We start from the raw sequence: 27,392 nt of genomic DNA on the forward strand, positions 1-27,392 counted from the left end.
CACCCACGATTTTTCCCCTCTTTTCAGGGGAAAAAAGTGCGTGTTATACGCCGATAAATACGGTAAGTAAAGCAAAGAAAAGGGCGTAATATTCACCTTTCCATCATGACTTAGCAAAATCCTGAAAATAAATAAGGAAACAGCACACACATTGTTTTAAATCTTACAAGTATACTTAAAATCCCTTACCTTAAAAAAAAAAAAAAAAAAAAGTGCTGATTTGGTTACACCATATGGCCTTATCGTGTTAAGCCCACCACTTTGTCACAGGACCCACTATTGGTGGGACCTACACTCATTTTAACAAGGATCTATATACTTCTATACTATCTTTTGGCCTCCACATAGAAAAACTTGCATCTAAGCTTAATCCAAAACGAGGTGCCCTGTACAGAAACAAATCCTACCTAAGCCCCACAGTAAAGGAAAAGATTGTACAGCAAATGCCAATGCCGGTCATTGATTATGGGGATGTAGAATATGCACCTGCACCGCAAACCCACCTTAAAACACTTAATACATTGTATAACTCGTTCTGCCGATTTGTGCTACAAATAATTACAGGACCCACCATTGTGACATGCTAAAAGAACTAAACTGGCTGTCGCTGGAATCCAGACGCACCCTTCATGTTTCCAGCCTTGTGTTTAAGAGCTTTTCTGGGAAGCTCCCACCCTACCTGAGCAGAATGCTCTCCCCAGCTGTTCCCACCTCCTAAACCTCCGATCCAGTACCAGCACTTTATTTAGTCTAGCTCAATAAAAAAAGAAAGTGGCTCGCCCTCCTTTTCCTTCAATTATGGAACAACCTCCCACACACTTTCAAATCTTCCCCAGGCCTAAAATCTTTTAAGAGATCCCTCTCTACATATCTCAAAACAGAATGCACCTGTCATGGTTAATTATATATTTCCTACCTGTTCTATGTTAAATTTTGTATATATTGTGTATTAATATTGTTTTTGTATTTTATTATACCCTATTGTATCAATGCAATGTTTTGTGGACCCTGGACATACTTAAATTGAGAGAAATCTCAGTGTATCCTTTATGGCAAATTATTTTATAAATAAATTAATAATATACTGCTTCTAGAGACTCTCCGCAAATGTATGATTTCCTATGGTCACCTCCAAATGAGCACCTATAGTGGAGGGGTGGTTGCTCTGCCCAAAATGAATTTGGTCTGGATTCCAAATATACATAGAAAAGATGGTAACTGCATTTATTAGCAGTGGGGCTGCTGTAAAGACCAAAATACGGGTTAAGGGAACAGCACGCACATAAAATGCACTTAAAGTCATCTAAGCAAAGAAATATAGGGATTGTGTTACATGGTCATACCGTGTTAAGCCAACCACTTCGTCAAAGTTTAGCATGGGACTTATCTAAGCATGTATATTGTGGGAATGGTCAGGAAATGACCACGAATTGAAAATTTTAGGCAAAAACAGCTAATTCAAATAAATTGCCAGCTTGGTTATTTTTGGACTAAAATGTTCAATACCTTGGTTAATTCTTGGTTTTAAATAATAACTCAGATGGTATCAAGAACATCATTTTGGTTTGATTAAAAATTGAAAACCAAACTCACTATTTCACTGTTGCTCTTGTTTATTACAATTATTTCTTAAATATCTTCATCCATCTATTATAAGCAGAATATGTTTCCTCTTGTCATGCGGCTGAACTAATTTTAGTCGCCAAATTCTTCTTATACTTTTTTTTCTTTGCTCTCATGTGTCATTGGGTAGCGTTGTCCAGATCCTTCCAGCAACCATTCCCAAAAAACAGGTCTTCACTGTATGTTAACCTCTGTAGTGAACTATAGCAATATACTTTTTTGGGGGTGATTAGCATGACTTAGCTGTTCATTTTCCTTATTATTCAACGGAATTTGGTAGAAACATTAAACAATAATTATCATATTGCTACATAAACACCAGACAGAATTTTGATTTCACCAGTTTCTTACAAAAGGTAAGTACTACTTTGATTATCTGCGATTTGTTCCGATGATCATTAGTAATAATTTTATGTCAGGGTTATAATTTGTAGCTGCGCTTTTAGGGTACACCTTGGCGCAGCCTAACTTTGGCCAATTTGTCTTTACTGTTCCTATTTAGTTCTCCGTGTGTACTTGTGCATGAGTTTGGACTTTTTTATGTTTCGGAAGAAAAATCAAGATTACCTCTTTATACATGTGGCCAATATTACCAAAGGAAATGTGTATTATAAAAAAAGAAAGAAAAAAAAAAAAGAAATCAGTTTTGTTGGGTTGTACACTGATATAATATGCTGTACTGTATATATGGGTGAATTAACCATTTATATGTCATTGCTGTGGATAAAAATTGCAATTAATTCTTGCACAGCTAAATGGCTGTTGGCTGTTTGTGTTGCCAATTAAAATCATTTGGTTTCAATATCTTTGCTTGTTGACTTTAAACTTTTTATTAGCAAAGCATTTGTTTGAAATATGGAATGAACAGCTACCATATATACACAGGATAATCCAGTAATTCAGGTATAGATTGATGTTTAGCAATGCCTGAAAAAGTAAAATTATGTACACTTATGCAATTTTATTTTTAATTATGTATTAATCCTTTAAAGAAATATTCTATGACATTCATTATCTTGTAATATTTCACTGAGGGTGTGGAATATTGGCATTGAAGCAAGAATACCAGTTTTCTTACATACATTACATGTGAGAAAAATAAATACAAGTTGCCAAATACCTGTTTATAGGTGTTTGCAACGATCCTGATAGCATTTCTGGGAATGTTACCTACTAAAAACACCAGCAGGCAGTACAAAAATTGTCAGCGTGCTGGTATGTGTGCAGTTACCCAACATATCATCACAAAGAAAGGCTTCCCATTTGTCAGAATACAGCCATGATTTTTGAACTACAAAATGTTGCTGTAGAGTGTGAGAAAAGGTAACAGGGTTGGCATATAAAGCTTCTCTGCAGAGATGCAACAGGATGGAATGGAGCACAGAAGAGAATTTAGTTTCTTTCAAGTATAAAAAAAGTGATGCTCTCTAAAGGCAAACAAGGCATTTGCCTACAGTGCTGACACATGCATCTGCTGCACATGGTCATAGGCTGGTTGTAGAGATCAGAGATTTTCATTTAGTGACCGAATATTCAGCACAAAAACAGTTAACCACATTTGTTTGGGACTCTGACCAGGGGGTTCTCATGGAGGCTGCAAGAGGCTCTCCCACAGTGTACTTTGATATCACACCTCTCAGAGGCACCAGCTTTCCTCCAGTCCCCAGGCCTGCCAACAGATGCGGCACTGAAAGAAGCTTGTCCGTCTTGGAAGGTTGCGGGAATCATAGAATAATAGAAACATAGAAACAGAGTGTGACTCACTTTGAAACAATAGAATCACTCACTTTGTACCCAGAGGTAAAGTGCTGAAGGCATCTACCTAACCAACTTGATGCCTGCGGCTGCAGTTAACTGCAACCCATTTTTCTTGTGAATTTCCATATGAGTTCATAGTTTAATGTTGATTTATATACCCTGGCTCCGTAAGCTGATGGTTTGTCCCTGTTAGGTTACTTACCCCCTTCATATTTTTGACAATGCAACGCCGCTTTTTTTTCATATAAGCTTATTATTGCATGCTCAGCTCAAGACCTAAGCTCTCCTATTTAGCATTGGCCAAATATGGGTACAGCCTCAAGATATCGAAGGCTCCTCAGCAGCCACCTACTTTTTTTTCACGTAAGCTTATTATTGCACACTCAGCTCAATACATAGGCTTTCCTATTTAGCATTGGCCAAATATGGGTACAGCCTTTAAGATACCGAAATTCAATATGTTTCTTTAATTTTTTTTTATTAAGTTTTTGGAATAGAATTACAAACTGGTTTGAAGGTGTGTAACTTGTGGATCTTTACATCAATTTATTTGCTGATCTGTGGGATTTTTTTTCAGTTCACTTTGTTTTTGACTGCTATAATGGATTATATAAATAAGGGGAATACCTGTCGTTCCTCCCATACCTCGGTTCTGTGTCACTCCTTACATTGGCTTCCTGTATCCCTCTACTTGGTCTCTCGCATCTGATGGTGACCTTCTCCTGTCTGCTGTTTTCACTGCTAGCATATGCAGGACTATTGACGGGCAGCTCCTTTCCTTTGGAACAGCCTGCCTACCCCCATCAGACTCTCCCCTAGTCTTCAATTATTTAAAAAGTCCCTAAAAAACCATCTGTTCAGAAATGCTTATGACCTCCCAGAGTAACTTCTATGTCACATATCTGTCTTTTCTTCTCTCCTAAAGAGCCACACTCTACTCTCACCCCAGTTCTGCTAGTTTTCCACCTTGTTTGGTAGCTGTCCCCCTTGCTGCCTATTGTGCTTTTATATCCCACCCTCTATAGACTGTGAGATCTTTTGGACAGGGTCCTCATCTTCCTATTGTTTCTGTATCATTTTGTAAATGTCTAATTTATTTTTAAGTTTCCCCATTTATAATACTGTAAAGCGCTGCGGAATAAGTTGGCGCTATAAAAATACCAATACCAATAATAATGTAACGGCTTACCTTGGTTGGGAGTCTGTAGCGCAGATATATGCTCACCCTTGCAATTAAACACAGGCCAAGGTGGTCAGGTAAGAACTCACCTGACCTGTGAGTCTGTGCACGGGGGCTGTGCAGGTTAATGCTCCAAGTCGCAGTACAGAAACGGATAAACCAGGAGAATAGTCGTGGGTAAGCCAGAGGTCAGTGGGTGCCAGAAATCAGGATAAGCGAGTAGAGAGCCGAGGTCAGAGGATGCCAGAAGTCAGGGTACAACAAAATAACAATCCAAGGTCAGGAGCACACTGGAACATGAAACAGCAATACTTGAACCAGAGTCAATGAACTGACACTGCCCTCAGGGAGAGGCAGTGTCTTATACCTGGCTGATTGGTGATTAGCCACAGGTGTGCTGAGAATGTTGGAGCAGCCACAGAATAACGTCCAGCCCCCAGTGCTGGATACAAGGCAAGATTAACTTCAGGCAATTTCTAGAGCTGTATAGTGGCTCAGAGGCAAGAGAGCAGGTCCAGGATTGCAGAGTACCCAGCTCGGGCACTTCTGGGGCGACCTCGTCTGGCCGTCTGGATGTTGCGGTGAGAACCGTGACAAATAATAACAGGTGAAAGGGTTATTTTTGATTTACATGTAATGCTAACCTTAGTTACGTAGAGATTGGTTCTCAGGAATGCTCCTGAACACTGACCATAGAGGGCTTGGTCCCCAGAAGTATTGTGTATTCTTCGTAGTCTGCAATGTATAATGTATAGTGATGCACCGAACTGTTCGCTGGCAAATAGTTCCCGGCGAACATAGCGTGTTCGCGTTCGCCACGGCGGGCAAACACATGCGCGGTTCGATCCGCCCCCTATTCATCATCATTGAGTAAACTTTGACCCTGTGCCTCACAGTCAGCAGACACATTCCAGCCAATCAGCAGCAGACCCTCCCTTCCAGACCCTCCCACCTCCTGTACAGCATCCATTTTAGATTAATTCTGAAGCTGCATTCTTAGATAGAGGAGGGAAAGTGTAGCTGCTGCTCATTTGATAGGGAAATGTATAGTTAGGCTAGTGTATTCAGTGTCCACTACAGTCCTGAAGGACTCATCTGATCTCTGCTGTAAGGACAGCACCCCAAAAAGACCTTTTTAGGGCTAGAACATCAGTCTGCTTTTTTTTCCTGTGTAATCTAATTGCAGTTGCCTGCCTGCCAGCTTCTGTGTCAGGCTCACAGTGGATACTGTGCCCACTTGCCCAGTGCCACCACTCATATCTGGTGTCACAATAGCTTGCATTTAAAAACAAAAAAAAAATGTTTTCACTGTAATAGATTGAATAGCAGTTAGTTGTCTGCAAGCATCTGTGTGTCAGGCCAACAGCGTGTACTCTGCAAACCGCTGCCAGTGCACAGTGCCACTCATATCTGGTGTCACAATAACATGCATTTAAAAACTCAAAAACTTTTTTTCACTGTAATAGATTGAATAGCAGTTAGTTGTCTGCAAGCGCCTGTGTGTCAGGCCAACAGCGTGTACTCTACCAACCTCTGCCAGTGCACATTGTCACTCAAATCTGGTGTCACAATAGCGTGCATTTAAAACCCAGAAACTTTTTTCACTGTTATAGATTGAATAGCAGTTAGTTGTCTTCAAGCGGGTGTGTCAGGCCTACAGCGTGTACTCTGCCAACCTCTGCCAGTGCACATTGCCACTCTTATCTGGTGTCGCAATAGATTGCATTTAAAAACCCAAAAACTTTTTTCACTGTTATAGATTGAATAGCAGTTAGTTGTCTGCAAGCGGGTGTCAGGCCTACAGCATGTACTCTGCCAACCTCTGCCAGTGCACATTGCCACTCATATCTGGTGTCACAATAGCGTGCATTTAAAACCAAAAAACTTTTGTCACTGTTATAGATTGAATAGCAGTTACTTGTCTTCAAGCGGGTGTGTCAGGCCTACAGAGTGTACTCTGACAACCTCTGCCAGTGCATATTGCCACTCATATCTGGTGTCACAATAGCGTGCATTTAAAACCCAAAAACTTTTTTCACTGTTATAGATTGAATAGCAGTTACTTGTCTTCAAGCGGGTGTGTCAGGCCTACAGCGTGTACTCTGCCAACCTCTGCCAGTGCATATTGCCACTCATATCTGGTGTCACAATAGCGTGCATTTAAAACCCAAAAACTTTTTTCACTGTTATAGATTGAATAGCAGTTAGTTGTCCTCAAGCGGGTGTCAGGCCTACAGCGTGTACTCTGCCAACCTCTGCCAGTGCACATTGCCACTCATATCTGGTGTCACAATAGCGTGCATTTAAAACCCAAAAACTTTTTTCACTGTTATAAATTGAATAGCAGTTACTTGTCTTCAAGCGGGTGTGTCAGGCCTACAGCGTGTACTCTGCCAACCTCTGCCAGTGCATATTGCCACTCATATCTGGTGTCACAATAGGGTGCATTTAAAACCAAAAAACAGTTTTCACTGTTATAGATTGAATAGCAGTTACTTGTCTTCAAGCGGGTGTGTCAGGCCTACAGCGTGTACTCTGCCAACCTCTGCCAGTGCACATTGCCACTCATATCTGGTGTCACAATAGCGTGCATTTAAAACCAAAAAACTTTTTTCACTGTTATAGATTGAATAGCAGTTAGTTGTCTTCAAGCGGGTGTCAGTCCTACAGCGTGTACTCTGCCAACCTCTGCCAGTGCACATTGCCACTCATATCTGGTGTCACAATAGCGTGCATTTAAAACCCAAAAACTTTTTTCACTGTTATAGATTGAATAGCAGTTACTTGTCTTCAAGCGGGTGTGTCAGGCCTACAGCGTGTACTCTGCCAACCTCTGCCAGTGCATATTGCCACTCATATCTGGTTTCACAATAGGGTGCATTTAAAACCAAAAAACTTTTCACTGTTATAGATTGAATAGCAGTTACTTGTCTTCAAGCGGGTGTGTCAGGCCTACAGCGTGTACTCTGCCAACCTCTGCCAGTGCACATTGCCACTCATATCTGGTGTCATAATAGCGTGCATTTAAAACCCAAAAACTTTTTTCACTGTTATAGATTGAATAGCAGTTAGTTGTCTTCAAACGGGTGTCAGGCCTACAGCGTGTACTCTGCCAACCTCTGCCACTGCACAGTGCCACTCATATCTGGTCTCACAGTAGCTTGCACACATAGTACCACTAATCCCCAAAAAAATGACAGGCAGAGGCAGGCCACCCCACAGGGGCCGTCGTGGTCGTGGTGCTGTGATTCCCTTTTGCCCTAGAATAATGCCCAATTTTCAGAGGCCACGTACCCTGAACTTGAAAAGTTCTGAGGATGTAGTTGACTGGCTAACACAGGACACCCAATCTTCTACAGCTTCCGCTCGGAACCTTGACGCACCATTCTCCTCCAGCTTAGCTTCGGGCACCTCTCAAGATACCACTCACCCGCCTGCCGCCACCACCAACACTAGCACCACAGCCGCTTCACTTTATCTGTCAGAGGAGTTATTTACACATCCGTTTGAAGAAATGAGTGATGCGCAACCATTATTGCCAGAGGATGTAGATAACAGAGATATGTCTCAGTCAGGCAGCATTACACACATGGACGTATGGTGTGATGATGATGATGTTGTACCCGCTGCTGCTTCCTTTGCTGAGTTGTCAGATACAAGTGAAGCGGTTGATGATGACGATGCGTCCATGGATGTCACGTGGGTGCCCGCTCGGCAAGAAGAAGAACAGGGCGAAAGTTCAGATGGGGAGACAGAGAGGAGGAGGAGACAAGTTGGAAGCAGTGGGAGGTCGTCGCAAGGAGCTAGTGGCACAGTCAGACAGCATGCATCGGCACCCGGGGTCAGCCCGACAGCACGCCAATCAACGCATGCTGTGTCCACCACCAGAATGCCGTCATTGCAGAGCTCAGCAGTGTGGCATTTTTTGTGTGTGTCTGCCTCTGACAACAGCAATGCCATTTGCAACCTGTGCCAAAAGAAACTGAGTCGTGGGAAGTCCAACACCCACCTAGGTACAACTGCTTTGTGTAGGCACATGATCGCACATCACAAACGCCTATGGGATCAACACATGAGTACAAGCAGCACACAAACTCAAAGCCGCCATCCTCCTCCTGGTCCAGCATCTTCAGCCACGTCAACCACTGCTGTCCTCCTTGCCCCCTCTCAACCAGCCGCCACTCCGTCTCTCGCCTTGAGCAGTTCCCGCTCCTCTGCCCACAGTCAGGTGTCTGTCAAGGACATGTTTGAGCGTAAGAAGCCAATGTCAGAAAGTCACCCCCTTGCCCAGCGTCTGACAGCTGGCTTGTCTGAACTATTAGCCCGCCAGCTTTTACCATACAAGCTGGTGGAGTCTGAGGCGTTCAAAAAATTTGTAGCTATTGGGACACCGCAGTGGAAGGTACCCGGACAAAATTTATTTTCACAAAAGGCAATCCCCAACCTGTACTCGATTGTGCAAAAGGAAGTAATGGCATGTCTGGCACACAGTGTTGGGGCAAGGGTCCATCTGACCACTGATACCTGGTCTGCAAAGCATGGTCAGGGCAGGTATATCACCTACACTGCGCATTGGGTAAACCTGCTGATGGCTGCCAAGCATGGAATGCGTGGCTCTGCAGAGGAGTTGGTGACACCGCCACGACTTGCAGGCAGGCCTGCTGCCACCTCCTCTACTCCTCCTACTCCATCCTCTTCCATAACCTCCTCGGCTGAGTCCTCTTCTGCTGCTGCGTCTTGCTCCACATCAACGGCACCCCCCCAGTTCCCCAGGTACTATTCCACATCCCAGATACGGCAGTGTCACGCCGTCTTGGGTTTGACTTGCTCGAAAGCAGAGAGTCACACCGGACAAGCACTCCTGTCCGCCCTGAACGCACAGGTGGAAAAGTGGCTGACTCCGCAGCAACTGGATATCGGCAAAGTGGTTTGTGACAATGGAACAAATTTGTTGGCGGCATTGAAGTTGGGCAAGTTGACACATGTGCCGCGCATGGCACATGTGTGTAATCTGATCGTACAACGCTTTGTGCATAAGTACACAGGCTTACAGGACGTCCTGAAGCAGGCCAGGAAGGTGTGTGGCCATTTCAGGCGTTCCTACACGGCCATGGCGCACTTTGCAGATATCCAGCGGCGAAACAACATGCCAGTGAGGCGCTTGATTTGCGACAGCCCGACACGTTGGAATTCAACACTCCTAATGTTCGACCACCTGCTCCAACAAGAAAAAGCCGTTAATGAATATTTGAATGACCAGGGTGCTAGGACAGCCTCTGGGGAGCTGGGAATTTTTCTGCCACGTTACTGGACGCTCATGCGCAATGCCTGTAGGCTCATGCGTCCTTTTGAGGAGGTGACAAACCTAGTCAGTCGCACCGAAGGCACCATCAGCGACATCATACCATTTGTTTTCTTCCTGGAGCGTGCCCTGCGAAGAGTGCTGGATCAGGCCGTAGATGAGTGTGAAGAGGAAGAGGAAGAGTTGTGGTCACCATCACCACCAGAAACAGCCTTATCAGCATCGCTTGCTCGACCTGCGGCAACGCTGGAAGAGGATTGTGAGGAAGAGGAGTCAGAGGAGGAATGTGGCTTTGAGGAGGAGGAGGAAGATGTCAGGGTCTTACATGAGTTGGGAGTCTGTAGCGCAGATATGTTGTTCACCCTTGCAGATAGCCACAGGCCGAGGTGGTCAGGTAAGAATTCACCTGGCCTGTGGGTCTGTGCAGGATGCAGTACCAAATACGCAGGACAGGCAAGGACAGAACCAGCAGGATAGTCGAGGGATAGCCGAGGTCAAAGGATGCCAGAGGTCAGGATAAACGTAGTCAGAAGCCGGGGTCAATAATACGAAGCAGATGAAACAGGAACACTGGTACGAAACAGGATCACAGGATCAAAGACTTGACACTGAGCACAGGGCGAGGCTGGGTTTAAATACCCTGCTGATGACTGATCAGGAGAAACACAGCCAAGTCAAGGTGCAGCCCCCAGTGTAGTAGCCATGCCAGGATGAACAGGACCGGAATCAGTAGTCACTGATTGCTGCCTCTGAGCTGCTGATTGCTGCCTCTGAGCTGCTGTGGCTCAGAGGCAGCAAGCAGGACCAGGACTGAGAAGTTCCCCGGTTCAAGTCCCCTGTTGGGAACTCCAGGAGCGACCACATCTGGCTGTCTGTCTAACTGGTGAGAACCGTGACAGAAGACCAACCACAACAGGCATCCCAGGGTGCTCGTTGTCACCTATCTGGTACCCGTGGTGTTGTACGTGGCTGGGGGAAAAACATACCTTCATTGAGATCACTAAGGAGGAGGAAAGGGAAATGAGTAGCTCGGCATCCAACCTTGTGCAAATGGGGTCTTTCATGCTGTCGTGCCTGTTGAGGGACCCACGTATAAAAAGGCTGAAGGAGAACAACCTGTACTGGGTGTCCACACTACTAGACCCCCGGTATAAGCAGAAAATGACTGAAATGTTCCCAAATTACAACAAGTCGGAAAGGATGCAGCATTTGCAAAATAAATTAAAAAGTATGCTTTACACAGCGTATAAGGGTGATGTCACAGCACAACGGGAATCTAACAGGGGGAGAGGTGGAAGTCATCCTCCTCCTCCTCCCACGACCACGCCGGCAAGGACAGGACGCTTTAAAGACGTGTTGTTGATGGAGGACATGCAGAGCTTTTTAAGTCCTACGCATCGCCACAGCCCTTCGGGATCCACCCTTAGAGAACGACTCGACAGACAGGTAGCAGACTACCTCGCCTTAACTGCAGATATCGACACTCTGAGGAGCGATGAACCCCTTGACTACTGGGTGTGCAGGCTTGACCTGTGGCCTGAGCTATCCCAATTTGCGATAGAACTTCTGGCCTGCCCCGCTTCAAGTGTCCTGTCAGAAAGGACCTTCAGTGCAGCAGGAGGTATTGTCACTGAGAAGAGAAGTCGCCAAGGTCAAAAAAGTCTAGATTACCTCACCTTTATTAAGAAGAATGAGGGATGGATCCCGAAGGGACTGACAGTGGGCGATACATTTGACTAAAAAAGGCCTGATGAGATGAGCTGCCTTGGGCTAAAAATGGTGACCCTATGTAGGAGGAACAGTCCTTATTCTGCTCTGTGTCAGTGTGTATCAGGGTCTCTGAGGACAGGTGTCAATCCATATCTGCCAAGTGACCCTATGTAGGGGGAACAGTCCCTATTCTGCTCTGTGTCAGTGTGTATCTGTCAGGGTACCTGAGGCCTCTACCTCTAAGGGAGGTAGAGACTTGGTGGTGTATCCGTCCAGGCGAGCTGTTTCCTCCGTTCCTCGCGGTTCATCCAGTCACTTAAACACCGGCCGCGAGGAATCCACGTTCTTTTCTAGCAGGACGCTCAATACGTGACGTCATGACGCTATCACGAGCAATCTGTCACTCAAGTGTCCGATATCCAATCGGTACTTGTCAGAGGCGTGATTTCCATCCAGAGCCAGGGTATTTAAGCTTACTCCTTACTTCAGCTCATTGCCCTGTCGTGGTTCTAGCTTGTCTAGTCTCTCAGTGCTCTGGTATTCTAGTTTGCTCTTTTGGTTTTGACTCGGCTCGTTGTACTACCCTGTCTCTCTGTTATCCCTTGACCCGGCTTGTCTCTCGCTTATCTGTCTTCTCGTTCCCTCGACCTCGGCTTGTCTCTGACTATTCTTTACTCTCGGTACGTTAGTCCGGCCATTCTAAGGCCCGGTATACGTACCTTTCCACTCTTTGTACTCTGCGTGTTGGATCCCTGTCCCGATCCTGACAGTATCATGGTCTCTGAGGACAGGTGTCAATCCATATCTGCCAAGTGACCCTATGTAGGGGGAACAGTCCCTATTCTGCTCTGTGTCAGTGTGTATCAGGGTCTCTGAGGACAGGTGTCAATCCATATCTGCCAAGTGACCCTTGTAGGAGGAACTGTCCCTATTCTGCTCTGTGTCAGTGTGTATCATGGTCTCTGAGGACAGGTGTCAATCCATATCTGCCAAGTGACCCTATGTAGGGGGAACAGTCCCTATTCTGCTCTGTGTCAGTGTGTATCAGGGTCTCTGAGGACAGGTGTCAATCCATACCTGCCAAGTGACCCTATGTAGGGGGAACTGTCCCTATTCTGCTCTGTGCCAGTGTGTATCAGGGATCCTTAGGATAGGTGTCAATCCATATCTGCTAAGTGACCCTATGTAGGGGGAACAGTCCCTATTCTGCTCTGTGTCAGTGTGTATCAGGGTCCTTGAGGACAGGTGTCAATCCATATCTGCCAAGTGACCCTATGTAGAAGGTGTCAATCCATATGTCAAGGTGTCAATATGTCATATGTAAGGTGTCAATCCATATCCATTGTGATTTAGGAATGTTAGGTGATTTCTGCCCTTTATGGATTAAAACCAGACTCTGCATCAACTGTGTAATTTTCCATGGGAGTTTTGCCATGGATCCCCCTCCGGCATGCCACAATCCAGGTGTTAGTCCCCTTGAAACAACTTTTCCATCACTATTGTGGCCAGAAAGAGTCCCTGTGGGTTTTAAAATTCTCCTGCCAATTGAAGTCTATGGCGGTTCGCCCGGTTCGCCCGTTCGCGAATGTTTGCGGAAGTTCGCGTTTGCCGTTCGCGACCCGAAAATGTTATGTTCGCGACATCACTAATAATGTATAATAATGTGTGATGTCATTGTGGTTACAGTTTGCATTGATTGGCATGAACTTCTTTCTACAATACACTGTGGATACCATTATCCTTCTAAATAAATCTTTGCATGCTGGTTTACTATGTGTTAGCATTTTTAGTGGGTTAAATTCCTTGGCAATATTAGTAGTTACAAATACACAAAAATAAGTCCTGCACTCAGACTCCCACTACTCCTGGGTGGCAGCAATGACCATAGTACACATCAGCCCCAATACATACAGTAAAAACCAAAGAAAAGTTACTTGCGCACTATACCAAATCCCTATGCATATGTAAATACATGGAGGTTTTTAGTTCCACTCCAATGGCCAGTAGATGTAAAGCCCACCTTCCATGTCAAAGCAAACCACTTAGGTGTATCCTACACTAACAATTCACCCTGCTTGCTTCAGCTTCAGGCAAAAAACATCTCTAATGAGACAGAGAGAGGTATTTTTCAAACCCCTACATACCTTTTTGATGTGGCAGGTGGGCTTTCAACTGAATGCTAAAATGTAATCAAATATTTAAAATAAATATTGATAAAATCAAATCTATTCGGTCAGAATTTGGTTGGCTAAATTAGCTAACGTAAAAGAGAATTAGCCAACGTAAAAGGACGCGAAAATTATATATATATACAGTGATGGGCTCGTTTTCATTGTCTTTTGATTTGTTCTTACAAAATCGTTTGCATGGACGAAATTTGGACATACCAAACCATTGTGTAGATAAAATGAAATTCTCTGAATTGCGAAAAAATCAAACCAGGTTTCTATTTGCATAGGTTGGTGGATCTGGGTTACAAATACAGGGTGTCTGCATTTTATGACTACCACTTCACGTCTTATTTTCCCAGCCCCCTCATGTGTCTCATTCTCTCAGACCACCCATGTGTCTCAAACCCCCAGTCCCCCATGTGTTTCATTACACAGCCCCCCATGTGTCTCATTACCTCATCCCCCCATGTGTCGTGTGACTTTATGTAAAGTGGTGTGAGTTTGTGTGTTGAGTGGCAGTGTGTGTGTGTGTTAGTGAGTGTGTGTATGTGGCACTGTGTATGTGAATGAGAGTGTGTGTTAGTGAGTGTGTAAGTGAAATTGTGTATGTGAGTCAGAGTGTGTTACTTAGAGTGTGTAAATTACACTGTGTATGTCAGTGAGAGTGTGTGTGTTAGTGAGTGTGTAGGTGACTATATGTGAGTGAGAGTGTGTGTTAGTGAGAGTGTGTAAGTGACACTGTCTGTCAGTGAAAATGTTTAGTGACACTGTGTATGTCAGTGAGAGTGTGTGTGTGTTAGTGAGAGTGTGTAAGTGACACTGTATGTCAGTGAGTGTGTGTTAGTAAGTGCGTAAGTGACACTGTGTTTATTAGTGAGAGTCAGTGAGAGTGTGTAAGTGACTGTGTGTGCATGTCAGCGAGAGTGTGTGTGCTAGTGTGTGTGTTACCATGTAAAGAGATTCTTATATATTAAATTAGATTTATAATATATATTAATATAATTCTATATTAAAATGAAAAAAATGTTTTACTTAAAGTTCACATGAATTGAATCCCACCATTATTATAAATTAAATCCCACCAAATGCATTGATGTATGTACTGGCCAGTTTAAGTGTATTGATATAAATCTTAAGCAGTATGTGTGTATGGATATAGGTATTGGGCAGTATGTGTCTATTGATGTATGCATTAGGCAGTATGTGTGTATGGATGTACGTATTGGGCACTATGAGTGTATGTGTTAGACAGTGTGTGTATATATGGGGAACTGTGTGTATAGCTTACTGCAATTCAGAATTTAGTGAATAAACCTCTGAGAATATAGTTGCATTCATGAAGGGGCGGCAACATGGATTGTTGCCTAGGGCAGCAAGAATCCTTGCGCCGGCCCTGCATTGCAGTTGCTTTCAGACTCCTGTCTATTCACCCATTTCTATGGCATCTGCATGGCATCAAGTGGGAAAACTGCTACGATTTTGTTACCAGACTTATTTTTGGATCAAAGAGCAGCCCAGGGCATTTTTCATATGTTCACCAAGACACTATCCTGGTTACTACTTAATTCATGTAGATGTCCTACAGTCATTAATTTATTTGGATAATTTTCTTGCACGCAGTTTAACCCCGTAAGGACCAAACTTCTGGAATACAAGGGAATTATGACATGTCACACATGTCATGTGTCCTTAAGGGGTTAAAAGACGCCATTCAATTATTCAATAGCTTAGGTGTCCCAATCTCAAACGATAAAACTGAAGGTCCTGGCACGAAAGTAATTTTTCTAGGCATTCAGCTGGACTCGATACCCATGAAAGTCAGCCTCTTTATAGAGAAAACTTCTCTCACCCTTGATAACATTTAAATTCTTATCCAACAAGGTTTCTAAAATCGTAAGGAACCCTAATCACTGCTAAGCTCATTTAACTTTGTCCTGAGGATAATCCCTCAAGGCCGGTCCTTTATTTCCAGGCTATTCTGTTTATTAACTGAGCTACCCAACAAGGATAGTCTAGTTACTATGTGTCATAGGATTCTACGCGAGTGGAATGGGAAGTCCATGTTTCTTCCACCTCTAGCAGATAACTCACCTACAGTCTGGACTGATACTGCATCCTCAACTGGCTTTGCAGCAATCTACAATAATGATTGGTTATGCGGCACTTTGTCAACAGAGGTTGAAGATCTAGACGCCTTTAAAGACACATCTTTTTTCGAGGTATACCTTATAGTAGCCACAGTCCAAACCTAGGGCCACTTATTTTCTGGACAGACTGTTAAATGCTTGTCTGACAATCAAGCTATATGTTTTATTGTAAAAAGGGGGAGGTCACAGTACTTCCCTATTGTGAATTTTATCAGGAAATTGACCTGGTTAGCAGCAAAGTGCCAGTTTTATTTGATATGCATACAGGTACCAGGAGTCAACAATATTGCAGCTGACTCATTGTCAAATTTCAACTTTTCAACTTTGAAGCACACCCAACAGCCTCAAGACAGGCAACAGAAACCCTGAAGTTTCACCAATTAATTATGGATTAAATAGTCATATTTATCACAGTAGACAACCAGTGGAAGCAGGGTATTCAAAATTTTAAAAAGATTTGCAGTTTTATATCCACAACATATTCTCAATGGAATATTTGGTAACCTTTACTGCTTTTTGCCACCTTAGGTTAAGACTTTCACAGTCACACAACACAATAAAAATTACTTACTGGGATACTACATCACATGTTGACCTTATACCTGTCAGGGTACCTGTTGTCTCTACCTCTGTGGAGGTGAGACACTTGGACGTTCTTCCTCGCAAAAGGGTTGAATCACTCGTTCCTCGCGGTTCCCTCGGTCGTTTACACGCCGGCCGCGAGGGATCCACTTCCTTTTATGACGCGGCGTTCAGTAGCCGACGTCATGACGACAACCCAACCCGATCTGTCAATCAAGCCCCAAGCACGAATGAGGATTCGCCGGGGGCGTGATTACCTGTTTGGAACCAGGGTATAAAATAGGGCTTTCTACATTTGTTCATTGCCCTGTCATGGTTCTAGCTTATCTAGTCTCTCAGTGCTCTTGTATTCTGTTAGTTTCTTTGGTTTTGACCCGGCTTGTCTGTTCTACCTTGTTTACCTCTATTACCCTTTGACTCGGCTTGTCTCTCGCTTACCTGCTTTCTCGTTCCCTCGACCTCGGCTTGTCTCTAGACCATTCTTTACTTACTACTTACGTTAGTCCGGCCATTCTAAGGTCCGGTATACGTACCTTGTACCTGTTTGTACTCTGCGTGTTGGATCCCTGTCCCGATCCTGACAATACCCTAATAAACATACTTTCATGTCATCATATCAAATTACAAACATACTAAAAAAGTAATCAACCTCAAATAACTAAGCGACTTCCTATAAACAGTGATATATTTAGATCATTATCTGATTTACTTGACTCCTCTCCATTTGAACCTCATACTAACCTAGTAATGAAGACTGCAATATACTTGGCATTCTATGAATTCCTTAGACCCAGATAATTTACTAGTAAAAACTCTGCTATAACACAGCGTTTAAGTGTTTAAAAGTCGGACATTTAATAAAACATTCAGACTATTATACAGTTTTCCCGCCCCATACGAAAACCAGCCAAATGTGTCAAAATATCAAAATACCGATTTACCCACACATAATAAATGGTGCCCTGTTAAGATTTTAGACTATTACTTGTCTATTAACTCTTCCCCTGACCAACCATTGTTTTCACTTCACCCCCTCCTACCCTCAGGGTGGGATCTTTGTGCTGCCATGGCCTATGACCAAGAAAAGACAACTATGGCAAGTAGGAATTAATTTTCCCTTTTCCTGGCCATATCCATGGCAGCACAACAATTGGTAATACCCAAGCAATTACCAAGGGAGGGAAATAAATACACAAGATTTACAAATTATGAATGCAAAGTAACAACACACAAATCATAAGTTTATTGGAAATGAAAAACTGATCGCCCATTATTGCCACATGATCAGAGACATAACTAGAAACCACGGGGGCCCGGTGCAAAAATTGCCCTGGGGCCCCCCATATGTCCCTGCCCCGCACACACATGTACACATACAGGCACACATACATGTAAACACACACATGCATACAGACACACACATACAAACATACATACACACACACATGCACTATGTGAGGATATTTATGGGGTGATAAATATTAAAATTATATTTTCATAAAAATGATCAAAAATTAATTTAATAATTTTTATTATATCAAAATTGATATCTTGGCGCGGTTCCCTGAAAATGATAATATAAGCTGAGAATTACCCACTATTTCATTCTCTTAGATCCTAGAGAACGTTCATCAGAGGATTTTACTTAACACAGTAAATGACAATTTCTTTATAAAAATATAATTTATTGTGACAATAATAATAAAATAATAATAATATGTAACATGCGTGACAATAACCAGTGAATATTTAGTATAACATAGGCATACAATATGGCAATGGTTTAAACACAATACAGCGGGTAACCAGTTGTCAAGAACTTAACAAGATTTATGATAGGGTACTTCACATTTCACTGAGTAACCCTTCCACTGCTGGCTACAATCCTGATAGGCAATATATCTTATTATTTTGCCTTTACAATTAAAGTAATATTCATACCAGATCATTTAACCATTCCTGGACGATCCAATAAGAATAAATCTACCAGATTTTACATTAGCCGAATTTTAACTTTCCTACATAAGATACACTATCTTATTTTAGAACAAGTCAATACAGCTGGATAAAAACATCAGTATGCTAACTTGTTTGTAACTATTACATTTAATATATTGTTATCTTTATTCCACCTGCAGGAATGGAATTTTTATAACCATATATTCTTAGCTAACTAAGATTTCTAATGATTGAAATCTGACCGAGATTTATCCAAATATATATTCCTGCTATTAGTAAAATTGTAATTAATTTAATTTAATTAAATAAAACCAGCATAATTACCAGCTAGGTTGTAGATTTTCTCTCAGATGTGTAAATATTATTATCAGATGTGTATATAGGTCCCAGGAATTTGTATGCAAGTATGATTGTGATTGTATGCAATAGAATTTATCAATAATTAGGTGTGTTTAATAGAGAGTTGATAGTTTCTTAAGTATAGTCCAAGTGTTTCAAAGAGAGTTTGAGTGTGGTTCAAAGAGTATGAGTGTCCCAAAAATGTCTGAATCTTTGAATGTCCCTCTCTTTCCTTGTCGTTACTTTTTAAAGGGCCAAACTCTCTGCACATCATTAATTTATAGGACCAATAGGGAACTGTAGGTGTGTCTTCCCTGCAGACTATCATCTAGATTTTGGTCAGTAGATGGCGCAATTACATCACCAAAATTTCTTGTCATTGGGTCCATTTTCCTTTCTGCATAATGGGTTAACTGAAATTGATGATGAGTTTGACGTCATTTCCAGGTATCTTTATGTCTGCTATAAATCTAAATTCCTGCCAATTTTAAAGGCTTTGTCCCAGACAGAGCGTCGGCAATTCCAATCGTAATTTAGAATTGACACCTCCTAATGTTAATTTCACCCTTTTACTTACAATGGGACGTCGCAAGATTCCGTTTTAGAAATAAAATTAATTACTTGGTGTTATCTGTCATTGGTGTCTGGTTCTTGTGTCTGTGTTTAAAATTATTTCTATTCCATTAACATTAAGAAATAGTATTCCATCCCCCTTCTGTTGTGAGACATCATTGCCTTATCACTTGTCTTGTTTACATAACGCATTCCTTAGCTCAGACTTGAATGAATAGAGTTACAGATAGAAAGAAATTCTGTGTCTTTCTTAGCCTGAAAATACAAAATGGAGTCAGATCTGTTTTGAGTGTGACTGGCAATATCCACTTTTAATTTCTGTCTTAACAAAAAATGTCTGCCAATATAAATATACTGACAACTAACAGACACACACATATACTCATACACACATACACTCAATGACACATCCACACACACACAATCACGGACACATACACATTCAGACACACAGACACACACACACATTCGCTCACAGACACACACTCACACTCACAGACACACACTCACACACCTGGAGAGCTGGCATGGATCTGTACCTGGGGTCCAGTGGGGCTTCAGTGAGGCGGGCAGCCATGTTTATGGCAGAGGTGGCAAGGGAGCTGTGATCTCCCTACTCTGCTCCCTCGCACCATATGATGTCATATTCCGGCTCAAAGCATCAGCAAACAGTGTGCGGGGGAGCAGAGCAGGGAGAACACGGCTCCCTCGCCGCCTCTGACAGGAACACAACCACCCTCTGGACGGGTCTATTAGGTTGCCAGCAGGCCACCTCTTGGGCCCCCCTATGACAGGAGAAACACGGGGGGCTGCATCCCGGTCTGACAGGAAGTGTTCTCTAAGTGAGCACTTCCTGACAGACCGCTCGGCCACGTTACACACAAGCAGGAGGGGAGCAGCACAGCTCTCCCCTCCTGTCAGACACCCTGGAGGTATCCAGGGGGCCCATGGTCGCCGGGGTTGTGGCTGCGGCCGGGCCCACTGGAGTGAGGGGCCCAGTAGCAGCTGCGACCCCTGCGACTGTGGTAGGTAGGCCACTGCACATTATCAAATTGACCAACTCAAATGTAAAAAAAAAAATGTCTGATAAAAGTATTGACTGAGGACCAATCAACCATTTTACCTATAAGCTTCAGGGAAACTTGGCCACTGATGCTCAAGAGGGAGAAAAAGCTCTAGTAGAGAGCTAACAGACCTTCAAGTACTGTGACCCCTAGGGCTTAGTAGCCTGAAAATAACCTATCCATGTGCTGATGGCTTATATAGAGGCGTGAAGACCTCTCCTGGTCTACCATACTCTCTTCCTGGTGTGAAATTTCTGGGTCCTGAAAGGAAGGTAATGAGAGTCCTTGGATCAAAAAGGTATCCTGAACCATAGGTCTTGAAGTAGACAAGCTTTTCTGCCTTCTGCCGTTCTCTTGACCCATTCATCTCAGAGAATGCATGCGCAGACCAGGTACTGAGCCAAAGAGCCTGACTAGTCTACACAGAGAGAGAGTTATCTTTCTGACTAGAGTATAACACAACCTATGGAGGTTTCTGAGCTGAAGACTATTTCCGACTTAATGATTTGTAAATTGTCAGACAAAAGGAAGATTATCTCCGATAAACCGAGAGGCTTTTGCAAGTACATAACAATGCCATCTGATCATCAAACTAGTTCTGACCTCAAGTCAGCTATCTCTTTTAGTGGACAAGATGTCCTGGAATTTCCAGCTTCCTGACTTGGGTTCCATTAACAGGGCAAGTAAATGGACATTTGTCTTTGAGTCCAAACAGTTTCTCTCATCCATGTGAATAATACCTCAGCCATTCAGACCTGATGTTTGCATTGTAGAGGGCTTCTTGCTGGGAACTCACTAAATCATGATTCTTCCCAGAACTGCGGTGTTCATTATCAGTGTGGCAGTACTTACCTTATCCGGGGGCTTGCCAGGGTCCTCAGCTTGAGCTGCATGCGGCTCAATCTTCTCTTCTGAGTGGTGTCACGTATTCATCCGCTTATAGAAAAGTGGTTAATGACATTTACTGTCCACACAGGAAAAGTTGTGCCGAGCAGCAACCTAATCCACAGAAGGGTTAATGCTGAGCAGCAATTATGCAAATGAAACCTGGTAACTGACTTTGAGGTCAAAGGCAGGTTACAGCCTATCAGAACTAAAGGAGGGGGTATTTAGGCCCAGTTCTCATCCTGCTCAGTGCCCTGTCGTGGTTTTCCTTGTGGTTGTCCGAGAGCACGTTCCTGTTATTAGTTTTCTACCTGTTTTTTGACTTTGGCTTTGTTTATTGACTTCTCTATATTCTGGTATCCTGACTCCTGGCTTTCCTCATCGCTGCGTCCCTTTCTGTGTTCCCTGACCTCGGCTAGTATTTTGACTATTCTATGTACGTTAAATCCGGCCATTCTAAGGACCGGTAATACGTTACTTATTTGTCATCCGTGCTATACAGTTCTACGTGCTGGATCAAACAGTAATCCTGACAAGTGGGCCGCGTGCATGGACCGCAATTAGCGGTCACGTGGCCTGCCTGGCACTAGGAGCGCGGCTCGCGTCACGAGCATGCTCTTAACCCCTTAAGGACCAAACTTCTGGAATAAAAGGGAATTATGACATGTCAGACATGTCATGTGTCCTTAAGGGGTTAAAGGGGCAGTGGGAGCCAAAAGTAGATTCAGACTCCAATTGGCCCATGTCATTCCGACGCCCCCACACAGGCATGTTTTGGGGGCATGGGCGAATCAAATGTTACGTAAGGATATTTAAACTTCCCTTGCCCTATCGTGGTTTCTGTTTCAGTGCGTTCCTTGATCTATTGTGTTTATTCTGATATTGACCTTGACTTTGTATCTGACTCTGAATTTATATTTAACCCTTTCCTGTCTTGTTTGCCCATCTGACTGATTACCGTGTACCTGACTCTGGCTAGTTCTTGTTTTCGCTGTCTCTCCGTTACCTTCACCTCGTCTTGTTTCTGATTACGCTTTTTCTCTGTCTAACGTTTAGTCCGGCTATTCTAAGGCCCCGTAATACGTTATTTCCTAGTCTTGTCTCTTGCTATCCTAAATTCTGCGTGTTGGGGTATTACACTGTGACTATCAGTTCATAGAGAAACATCAAGCAAAGCATAATCTGGGCATCACTACAATTTTATGCAGAGGTTTTATTTGAAGCAGGACTAAAAGATCATTCCTTTATTTAAGAAAACAAAAAACAACACAACATATAATACACATATCTAGTAAGACAGACACTCATTATATGTGCAGTCACAAGCACACATAAGTAGTCATCCATACGTTGCATGTGCAATCTGTAGATTTAATGGACATTTCTTCGCCTACTGTTTCTGAATGTTGTATATATAAATGCATTGACAAAGCATTCACAAATTACATGCATATATAGAAGTGGCATTTTTAACTACTGACATTGAGGTGTTCTGTGGGCTGTGGATGTAGATTTAGACATTTGTTTGGTTGTCTCATCTATTGTTAAATGGGTTGGACGCCAATCTGGACGGTCGCAGGCAGATTGAGCTCCTGCCTAAAATCAATGAAAAAAGAACTCCAAAGGGGGTAAAACACCCCAAACCTAACTAAATACTCATGAGCAACCTCAACCTGCACTGCGGGAACAACCTCGGGGAGGATTACATTCCCTCCACCCGTGCACAAGAGCAGCTGCGACATCCACCTTTTTGCGGCCTGGTGCCGACCCGGTGGGAGATGCGGCCGGTCTCTACGTCGGGGGCGACCTGGACACTCAGCCCAGTGGTCAGTCTTCGCCCCGTACTCCCCCCCTCTGGGACGGTGGGGGATATCCCGGCCTCCACCAGACGACTAATCACCTCGGCAAAGCAACCAGACGACAACAGGGACAAAGCCACACACGCGGCCTTCCCCTAAAATGGCCGCCGACAAACCTGCACAATCTAACCTGGACCACAGCAACTGGGCAGCAGGCTTCATGGTAAACTTCAACAATATGTGCAGGCGGTATTGGAGAGGCTGGGAGGAACGGCGAAAGCCACCTGAGACGCCCGCACCTATGGAGCTACCCCTAGACAGAGCTCCACTCCATCGGGGCCCCCCTCCTGAAAAGATTCAAGCACAAACCCACAGCCCACACTCTGGGAAACAGAAGCGTAACAGTGTGGAGGTGCGCAGGGCTCCATCCAGCATTATCAACCGCCAAACACTCCACCTGGGAAGAAGGACTTATACCAATCACTGAAATCACAGACCCAGAGAACAGCGATACTTACCTCCAGGAAGGCCAAGGACGAGCGGGACACTGGGCATAAAACACACCTTGTACTGCCACGGAGACGCAGCCAAGCGAACTCGAGAGCTCCCAAGGACGACAGGGCTCTGCCAAGCCGAGGCATTGGCTGATGCTGCCACATGCCCTCGAACAAGGTACCCATGTCCCCCGAAGGACTTGCTGCTAAACTCTAGCCCACCGGTACCAAGACAGATAATACTGTTTTTAATGTCATAGTCAATATTATGTTTAGCAGCCAACATTTACTTATAGCCATGTAATTGTCTTTAACGCAGCCTACACTGGCGACGATTGATAATGCCACGTTTCAAATAGCATGTCATACTCATATTAGTACACCAACCTACTAAGCTGCCTAGGATTTGCATAGCCTGGTATCACTCACTAAGCACAAGTATCTTCTAGCCCCAGGGGCATCCAGAGGCAACTGTATTTCAGAACTAGCTATGCATCACTTGTTTTCACTTACCCATATCAGTATAGCACTAACACCTCGCCAATAATGTGAACTTCATTACAAACGTAAAGCTCGCACATGTATATTTTAATCTGCATTTTCAAGTATCACTCACACGACTAGCAAGTCCATACAGTTAGATACCCAACTCCAGTTGGGAGAGGGGGCGTGGTTACGGCGCTGACCAAGAGGGCCGCATAGAGGGTGAGCTCCGCTCCGCCTGACCCCGAAAAGCATCTTACAAGCAACACTATTAAGCTAAATGGGTCGCAATAAATGCCCGGATCAGCCCCAGACCCCCAGGAACCAACAGCAAGGCCCCCTGGACGGGTTCTTGCACCCGCAACCGGGCGCCAGCGGAGAGGGGGGAAGCCCCAAAATGGCGCCGACAACCCCTTCGGGGACGGACGGCACAGCCCTCGCAAGAATCGAGGACAAACTACAGAGCCTGACGGACTCCATGGCCACTAAGGACGACCTGAGGGCCCTTACCTCCACTATTCAGGAGACCTTCCGAGCCGAAATAGCCGGGATCCGAGCGGAGGTCTCATCCCATGCGGATCGCATTGCCCGCACAGAGGAGGCTGCTGAGGCCCTCACCACACGTCAAACATCCGCAGACACAGCAATAACTCGTCAGGGTACGATGCTCCTCTCGATGAGGAGACACCTCGAAGACCTGGATAACAGAGGTCGGAGGTGTAATATACGTATCAGGGGAGTCCCTGAGACCGAAGGAACGGCGGAAAATGTTGTTGACATCCTCACCGAACTATTCCAGTCCATCCTGCAGCCGACCTCCCCAGAACATATAGAATTCGAGAGAGCTCACAGGATTACAAGGCCCAGATCTTTGGAGGACGGCACGAGGGACCTCATATGCTGTCTCCACTCCTACCCCATTAAAGACACCATTATGAGGAAGGCCAGGGAGAGACCAACATGGCCATACAGAGGTACGCAAGTTACACTCTATAATGACCTCTCCCCGCTCACCCTAGAGGCCCGGCGGGCCCTTCGCCCTGTGACTGCTGCACTAAGGGAACACAACATCACCTACAAATGGGGGTTCCCCTTCGCTCTCCTGGCCAGGCACCGCAATGGATGGACTTCTATACGCTGGCCTGAAGATGTCCCTCGATTCATGGAAGACCTGGGCCTTCCCTCTCCTGCAGTGCCTAACTGGATCTTGGGCCAGTCGGCCCCCCCACCGAGACCGCAAAGACCACCTAGGCGAAGAGAGGCTCGCTCCCCCTCCGCTCAGCCTCCCAGACGGCGCAGAAATCCGACTTCCCCGGAAGAGTGAGACCTGCCCCATACGCACTGGGCCCTGGACCCGAGCAGCATCCTGACTTGGCTCCCGAACCCCACCTATGGCTGTTGATACCTGCCTACTCAGCCTGTTTGGGCCTCTCCGGGGCGGGATCCACTCGCAGGTACGATGGGACACCTTTTTTTGGGGGGGGGTTGTTGGGGTGACCTTGGGGTGGGGACCTAGGCCTTAGGGCATATTTCAGATCGATTGAGCTCTGCTGGTGCCGCCCCATGCGGGTGCCCCCTCACCATCTCACCCGTAACGAAGCCTCTTCATTGGGACTGGGGCACGTTTGTTTGGGAGGGCGGACCACGGGGGGAGATTAAGATCAACCGTTACACCACATGGAGACAACACCCTGAGAGACCTGGCTCCCATGCCGCCACGTAGATACGTTTTCGCCTTATCTACATTCCCCACCTAACAGCCTATTTATACCCGCAAATGTCTTTGGATGTGGGGTGCGGGGTGGGGGGCAAGGAGGGGGACATCATACGTGTCCTTTGTTATATCTCTCCTCTCACCCGGATACGGGATGTTAACGGATGGGGGTGGTATAGCATGGTGACATGGGGGCAGCATGGACTATGGACAGAACCCTGAAAATCTTGTCTCCCCTGCGGCCAGGTAGATACACTTATCTATGCTCTCCATCACATCGCATATGTATAATTGCAAATGTTTTCGGGTGTGGGGTGCGGGGTGGGGGACATGGGGGGGGATATTATGCGTGTTTTTTGCTATCACTCTCCCCTTGCTCGGACATCACATGTTGCTGGGTAGGGGTGAGGTGACATGGTGACATAGGTGCAGCACGGACTGTGGATAGTACCCTGAAAACCCTGGCTTCCATGCTGCCACGTAGATATGCTTCCATCTTGCCTATACTCTCCGTCTAACTGCATATATATAATTGCAAAATGTTTTCGGGGGTGGGGTGTGGGGTGGGGGGCACAAGGGGGGATGTCATACACGCTCTTGGCTATGTTTTTCCCTCTGCTTAGATGCCACAGGCTGACCGGTGAGGTTGCTTTGGCCCGGTGACGTAGAGTGACAGTTTCCTCCCCCCCCCCCCAACACATCCACGTTACTGCCAGACTCAGAGGTCCCCCCCTTTCCCTCCCCCCCCCCTGCATGCCATGGATGACCTTAGTGATAGAGAGTACCCTACGGGCGTGCCCCGGCAACAAGCGGATGTTGAAGGTTTGGGGTGGGGTCTGGGAACCACCTCGGGGGACCCTTACTACTTTGTTGAACCATGTTTTGTTTGTGCCGAATGACTTGTTTGCTTACGCATATTGTTACTGCATTGCTTTATTAAGTGCCTCTGACCTTGTAATGATGAGGCTGGTATCTGTTCAACCATATGCTAATCCCATCAGACAGTGCGGACCCACCATGCCAGATAGATAAAGTATTGGTGACTGCGTTACCTGAGTGGGATGTCATTGTACTATAATATGAGGCACCTGACTACGACCTGGGAAGGAGATGTGAGAGGTCCACGGGGGATGGAGATGGTCCTGGGACGGATATTCTCACGGGCTTTTAGCCCCTTTACTATGGCCCTGGGACATCATGGAACCTAGACACACCCATTGACTACGCTCTGACATATTTAGCCCCACGCTAGCAGACAGGGACGATTCCTTCACCTGATCGACCTACCCTCTTGGGCGGAGCCTGACCCGCGCTTCCCACACTATACACTCGTGCTACGAGTTGAGCAGCTAGGCTGTGGTTTCCCTCCTTCCTGGGCGGGCACCGGACCGAGGTACCACTAGCACTGGTTGCAGCACGAGATCTACCACCCACATCTTCTTTCATAGGATCACACCAGACCTAGATTAGACACTAAATTTCCTTTCCCTATACTAGCCCTAGACGGACGCCGTCCTCCTGGAACCCGGACCCTGGTCTTACATACTTGGCGCTACTCCCGCTTTCATCCGCTTCCCTCCTTACTCTCTCCCTCTCTCCCCCCCCCTTG

The 27,392-nt window shown here is 45.0% G+C and overlaps 1 protein-coding gene across 1 annotated transcript in view; it reads left to right on the forward strand.

Annotated features, from left to right (window-relative positions):
- The first annotated feature begins 1,838 nt into the window (after positions 1 to 1,838).
- The window catches only part of PPM1B (protein phosphatase, Mg2+/Mn2+ dependent 1B), a 102,273-nt gene continuing 76,719 nt past the window's right edge, over positions 1,839 to 27,392 (forward strand). The window contains exon 1 of the mRNA XM_063443906.1: positions 1,839 to 1,979. The gene's annotated coding sequence lies outside the window, so the exon portion shown is untranslated. The remainder of the gene's footprint in view (positions 1,980 to 27,392) is intronic.

The sequence above is a fragment of the Pelobates fuscus genome, chromosome 2 (genome assembly GCF_036172605.1).
Source record: "Pelobates fuscus isolate aPelFus1 chromosome 2, aPelFus1.pri, whole genome shotgun sequence".
Taxonomy (NCBI): Eukaryota; Metazoa; Chordata; class Amphibia; order Anura; family Pelobatidae; genus Pelobates; species Pelobates fuscus.